The sequence below is a fragment of the Mauremys mutica genome, chromosome 1 (genome assembly GCF_020497125.1).
Source record: "Mauremys mutica isolate MM-2020 ecotype Southern chromosome 1, ASM2049712v1, whole genome shotgun sequence".
In the NCBI taxonomy this organism is placed as follows: domain Eukaryota; kingdom Metazoa; phylum Chordata; order Testudines; family Geoemydidae; genus Mauremys; species Mauremys mutica.
In genome coordinates this window covers 283,352,658-283,359,846 of record NC_059072.1, presented here as the reverse complement: position 1 = coordinate 283,359,846, position 7,189 = coordinate 283,352,658, and positions in this window count along the sequence as shown.

Genomic DNA, 7,189 nt, shown 5'->3' with positions numbered 1-7,189 from the left:
AGTACCCATCATAGGGGAGGGGAGTGAGCTTTCTGGACCTGAGAGGGGCTCTAGGAGCATATGCAGAGTGTGTGTGCTGTGGGGGGCAGGAGGGGTCCCTCCCCTGGAGCTTGCTGCTGCCAGTGGTGGTGATGGGGAGTCCTCTCTGGCCCTAGCCCTGGGGCAGCCTGTCTGCACCCCAAGTTCCTCATCCTCAGCCCTGCCTCACCCCAAAGCCTGCACCCCCAGCACCGAGCATGCTCCTGCACTGTGAACCCCTCATCCCCAGCCCCACCCCAGAACCCTCACCTGAGGGGAAAAACATGCAACTTAAATTTGGTGGTCAGTTTGGAGTATCATTGTATTTAGCACAATATTTGATTATTTTACACCCTTCAAAGTATGTAACTGGTCGTATACAGGTGTTTTCTCTGAATACTGTCGGTGTGCCTCAGTTTCCCCAATGCATTTCTTAAGGCTCTAGATGGTGGGATAAGGGGGTGTGATTGTTGTAAAGCCCTAGAGGGCCAGTGTGATGCTGTCTGCACAGAGAATGGCCGACACCCTGTCTCCAGGCAACTGATGGCCTGGGCCACTCTCCTGCAAGGTGCCAACTGAAGGTGTTTGGAGTATCATTGTATTTAGCACAATATTTGATTATTTTACACCCTTCAAAGTATGTAACTGGTCATATACAGGTGTTTTCTCTGAATACTGTCTGTGTGCCTCAGTTTCCCCAATGCATTTCTTAAGGCTCTAGATGGTGGGATAAGGGGGTGTGATTGTTGTAAAGCCCTAGAGGGCCAGTGTGATGCCGTCTGCACAGAGAATGGCTGCAACCCTGCCTCCAGGCAACTGATGGCCTGGGCCACTCTCCTGCAAGGTGCCAACTGAAGGTGTTGGAGAACAAAGAGATCAGGTGGCCTCCTAATGCTTGGAAAAGAGACAAAGGCCAGAGGAGGGAGTGTCAGTGCCTGTGCAGACTTCCGGGAAGCGCATGGTGTGGAAGGGGATGCTGGGATGCTTTGGAACAACTCCATACAAAGCCAGTCAGGACTCTGGGGGAGCCTCCTCTCTGAGCATACTGTCTCCAGGGCAAGAAGCTTACACCTTCCTGGGTCTGACCTCGGAGCATTCAGCATGCCCTTCCACACCATGCACTTTCCACAGCGTGTCTGCCCAGGCAGGTCCTGGGGCAACCAGAGGTCCCTGCACCCCAACTCCGCAGTCAGATGTGACTCTCAGCCAGACAGTAAAACAGAAGGTTTATTAGATGACAGGGATACAGTCTAAAACAGAGCTTGTAGGTACAGAAAACAGGACCCCTCAGTCAGGTCCATCTTGGGGGGTGGGGAGCCCAGACCCAAGTTCTGGGCCTCTCCCGATTTCCCCAACCAGCTCCAAACTGACACTCCCTCCTCTGGCCTTTGTGTCTCTTCCGGACAAGGAGGCCACCTAATCTCTTTGTCCCCAACACCGTCAGTTGGCACTTTGCAGGGGAAACTGAGGCACCCACACAGTATTCAGAGAAAACATTAAGAACATTCCCACTTTGTCACAACAGGTGCAACAAAATTTAATACCGTATATTAGGTATTAATAGGCAAGTGCTGCTTCTGACTTTCCACTTTTAATTGACCCTTGTAATCTTGTGGTGCTGACGCATTGTAGCTTCATTTTATATCAGCTTACAGGGTGAGAGCGGGGGGGGGGGGGGAGACCACCATTTTAGGCCCCACCAAAAATTATACGAACCTGCCGCCTATGGACTTACTCAGCCCTGGCAAGCCCAGGGACAAATTAAGCCCAGGATGGGGAGGTGGGTACAGAGGCAGCGGGGGGCACGGGCAATGGGGTGCTGGGGGAGGCGGCAGTAGGCAAGGGTGATGGGGGGAGCTTGAGGCCAGAGCCTGCCAACGCGCAGCCAGGGAGTGGAGGCCAGAGCTCAAGGGACAGGGCCTGGGGATGGAGCCTGAAGCCCGGGGGATGGAGCCTGCCACCCACTGCCCCAGGGCTGAAGCCCAACCCCACTGCCCCTGGGAAGGTGAGGAACTCACTGGCTACCTGTTCCTCCAGCTTGTGTGTCTCCGGGGAGGGGCGGGCCCAACCCTGCTGGTGGCCCTGGGGGAGGGGCACTGCTCCTTCTGCCCCCACCACCCGGGAGGCTGTGGCCGCATTTGTGAAATGCTGTTGGTGAAACCAAGCAGGTTGTGTTTTTGCAACTGGGTTCTAACATAACCATATTGACAACCCGTCTTAAATATTCATATTTAATATTAAAGGATTAAATACAGTAAAAACTAGTCTATCAGATTATGGGGCAAAATAATCACACAACTCCTTTTTCTGGGTCTTTGAATGTATCTTTCTTGGTCTGTCTTCCTATTTGTGTCTTGGAATGACCTGAGCATGTAGTCAGCCCAATAATAATTTTCTTTTGTGAGCTTCTTTATTACTAAAAACCATCTCAGACCTTTGACTAGTGAAAAGGGGTCACGTTACCACTAGAGCTTTGCCCAAATTCCAGTTTGAGTTTCTGCTGATAGTCACTCTGTCTTTTCAGTTGAATATTTTAGCCTTTACTTTTGGTTCTAAATTGCTGTGTGCTACGGTAGCTGTCACGTGCCCCACATCCAACCCGCGCTACCCCAGCGGTATCCACTGGTGAAAGTAAGAGCTTGAAGTGATGGGAGGTTTGCCTGAGAGAGAGGAGTGCAGGGCTAGTGCCATAGTTTTTTAAAGCACTTGGTGGGATGACAGGTGTTAAATGTGATGTTGTTCTTATTAAAACCAATTTTATTATGATTTACACTGAGTTACAGCAAGCTAATCTGATTAGCTCTTTGCCTGTTTAGGCAGCTTTAGAGACTGTTCTCAAATAGGGGCTGGAGTCACGGGTCTCATTAATAGCGCTTAGGAGGCACACAGATTTACGCAATGTTTTCTTCCAAAAGTCACAAACAATCTCTGAAAGTTGGAAGGAATGTTGTGTTTGGTTAAAGAGACTTCAGTTTAAAAATTGTTTTCTAACATCAGTGCTTATTTCTCTAGGATCTCAGTTAAATCACGCTGAAGGCCAAATTCTGTTGTCATCTACACAGCATGTGTGTATAAACACTGTAATTTACGTAAGTGGCTCATCGCCTTCACATAAATTATGACGTGTCAGGGAAATGCTGCATAAACTGAGTTTTTAAAGTCTCTCCATAGTCTGGCTTCAGACTAATTGCTCTGCGCCCCTCTCCACCCCCCACTGCTCCCATCCGCTTCTTCTGCTGATCTAGCACTAGTCTCATTTCTGCTCTTTCACACAACAAATTTGCCACTGTGGGTTAGAGAGGCTTTTCACCGCTAGCTCCTGCTGTCTAGATCAACCTTCCTGTTCCTCACCCAACTATCTGTTTTCAAACCTTGCCTGAACATACAACTTTTCTCCCTTAACTCTTAATTTGTCCGTCACTCTTCCTTTTTTTGTTTTGTTTTATATCAGTTGTAAAATAAAGTCTCAGGAATCAGTTCTGATTTGTACCAGTGTAAATGAGAGCAGCATATGGCCCAGCTGGACAGGATTCACTCCAATAATGGTTTTCAGGATCAAATCACAATTTTGTATCTTGTGGTTATAGCACCACAGGCCAAATTCCACTCTCATTTACTCCAGTGTAAATTTATATTAACTCGATATAAGCTTTGAAATCAGTGGAATTACATCACAACTTTCACTGGCCAGTCCTGTACCCTGCAAGTTAACTGGATTGTGTGAGTTAACAAACTTCATTATTTGTGCCTCAAATTTGTGGAGTTCAACAAGTTACCAACCTATCTGCTAGTGCAGCCAGGATTCCAGACAGCTGCTGGCACTTTAAGCACCATGTGGTCTAGTTCTGCTCAGAGGAGGTTTACATTATTACATGGCATAGCACTTAAAATGCTGATGGCCGCCAGCAGCTTGTCTACAGTAGGTTTCCACTGTTATCAATAGTGGAGCTGAATCGACAATGTTGGGAAATTTTAGGTGAAAAACATCCTAGGATAGATACAGCAAGAGTTGTTAAATGGACAATCCTCCCTGCTCCTCTTCCTGGCTATTTTTACAGGGGATAGAAAACTTGGGAAATAAAAAGAAAAATATGAAAGACATAATGTTGCCCCAAAGTCTTAGGTAGCCAATGAATAGATAAAGAGAAAAAACATTCTAAATGAATTGGCTGTGGGCATAAAAAATAATACTTTGTCTCTGCATGTAACATAATAGGGTTATGTAGTGTACATCATTCTACCTCCGTAGAAATTAGTACTACCCTCATATCTTGCACAACCGACTGAATCAAAATTTAAGTGAAATACTTAGCAAACTCTTATTCCAGAGGATAGTCCTATTGGTTTCAAGGACTATTTGAGTGAGTAAAGAGTTGCAGGATCAAGCTATTAGTAATCCTAGATTCGTTATTAAAACGCAGAATATCAGGGTTGGAAGGGACCTCAGGAGGTCATCTAGTCCAAGCCCCTGCTCAAAAAGGACCAATCCCCAGACAGATTTTTGCCCCTGATCCCTAAATGGCCCCCTCAAGGATTGAACTTACACCCCTGAGTTTAGAAGGCCAATGCTCAAACCACTGAGCTCACAGCTTTTATTTTCTCCTATAGTCCAAGATTAAAAGAAATCTGACACAGAGAAATTATTTCCTCAGTATGAAACAAGAAAATCACAATTTAAATATTTAAGATTCTTAAAATTAATGAAAATGAAATTAAAGTAGCTACATTTAATTTAATTTGTTGTAGCAAAAAGACAGTGGACTAGATTGCCCTCTTTTAAAGGAAAACACAGAATGGGGCTTGGAGTGAAGGAAAACCTTTCAGTATTTTGTCCAAATAATGTAGGCCAGTGATTGCCACAGACCTCCACCCCCCTGCTGCAAAAGAAGCAGTGGGTTCAACAAACCCCATTTGTATCTTGGAGGATCTACTGGAGGCACAGGGATTTTGCCTAAGCTTTGGGCACCTGCTCCCTATGCTGCCTGGCAGCATGGTTCAGAGGGAACAATGTTTGCAGGGATCTCTCACCAACTGATCTCCTGGAATCTCTCCCTCCCTCAGGGTGGTCCCTAGGCACTGAGGAAGATCTGTGCAAAGGTAAATGAGGCCTGCAGACTACACAAACTTTAGGATGGTGTAGCCCTAAGGATTAATCTGTTGGTCTGTATAAATATATCTTTCTTATAAATTCGAGTATTTGATGTAATAGGCTTATAGATTTATATTAAGAATTAAATTTGGTTGTAATGCAAGAGACCTAGAGGCCAAAATCCTGTATGTGACGCTAAGGCAACTTTAGCACATTTTGGGACCCTTACTCAGAAAAGTAATAATAGACAAAACACCTACGCAGATGTTTAGAGACCTTTGCCTGAACCAATAACAGCAAAGGGTGGAAAAAGGGGATTTTTGCCCACAAATCTAACAAGTACACCACAAATGCGTACATACCTGTCATTCATATGCAAATACATACTAGCCTATGGGGCAAGTGTACCCTAACATTTCCGTGGGGGAAGGATGAAATTTGGGCATAGGAGGAAGGGTTTCCAACTAATGCCCTATAAAGAGGTGAGGCAGCTCTCCATTAGGCAGGCAATCTACCCATCTATCTGCTCCTGTCTACTCTTCATTGCCTCCACCTTCAACTACATATCGATGCTACCCATCTACAATGGCTATTAACCATTAATAGGCCGTATTATTTTATCTTTCAAACTGTATGTGTAAAGGGATTTAATTTCCTCTATATTTCATTTTAGTTAAGGCATACAGAGTTAAATTAGTGAGCAAGCAGCTCTGCATTAGCTTCCTCTGCCAGAGGTGTGAAAATGGAAATTGCCACAGGCATGGCCCGTATCTTCCAACACCAGGTTATTAAAACAGAGTGTGAGTATTAACCACATTTGCAGCTTATAATATTGTATTACCATAGATATATCTCTTAAAGAACTGTGATACTTGTAACTCTGTAATCCTAACTGTTTTACCATTTGCTTACTATTTCACTGATTTTAATAAAAGGTCTTTATGACTATATGTGTCTCAGTGTAAGCTCCTGTCATACCCCTGAAGTTCCTTTTATAAACTCTGTGAAGCCTGATTCAGGACGAACTTTATCTTCTGATCAAACAAATTGGCGAGCCAAACCTATACTAATTAATATCCAATAATAATTATTAATATTATTAATTAAATAAATAAAATTAAATTAAGTGGATAAATTAAATCAACTCTACTAACACACCCCAAATCAGGCTATGATGGGCACACTTGACTTTGCTGATGGGCTGGGGGTGGGGAATGGCAACACTAAAACATGCAGATGGCCCTTCGCACTCTGGGGAAAGAGGGTTTGGGGACTGGTGCTGCAGCAGAGACTAATACCCCCTCCCCCTTTCCATGTTGGAAGATGGACAGCCAAGCTTGTGCCTGGGTCCTTGAGGAACAATCCCCCTTCAATATGTCATTACAAAGTTTATTTTTCTTTTCCCCCTGATATTTAAAATCAATGCAGCCAGCACACTTTTATATATTTTAATTTTAAGTTGTCTTGTTTAAAATGTTGCATTTGCAACATGGATGAAGATGTACACACTTATATCTTTGATGGGAAGTAATTGAAAAACCTGAAATGCAATCTGTTTTTGTTTCAAAAATGAAGGTGACCATGTTTACTTTTGAATTCCAGATGCAGCATGAGATTGGATCTTCTTCTTCCTGGAAGCCTAGATAAGGTCAGTCATAAAGAACCATAAGAACCATTGGGAATGTATCTGTGGCTGAGAAAAGTTTGAGCTGGCTCAAGGAATGTGATAGCTAACCATCTATTGTTTATTTTGCTACCTACAAATCACTTTAGGAGAGCATACCAAGTAATGGGGAAATCTAGCAGACATCCTATGTCTGAACTATCATGATTCACTTATTCTTGCTTTTCTCAATTGTTGTAGAAAGCTTACTCTAACATGAATAGAACTGTCATATAGATGAAAGCATAGATGTGAGTGTATAAAGCTGAAATGATTCTCCTGAAAAATTGCACCCCAGTGAAATCAGAAATCACACAAAATCTGGAATGCAGCACAAATCCCAAGTAGCCAGACTATTTGCTAGGGATGTCTGTTGGGGATGGATGGAGAATATCCTCCTCTTCTCAAGATTCAGGGCT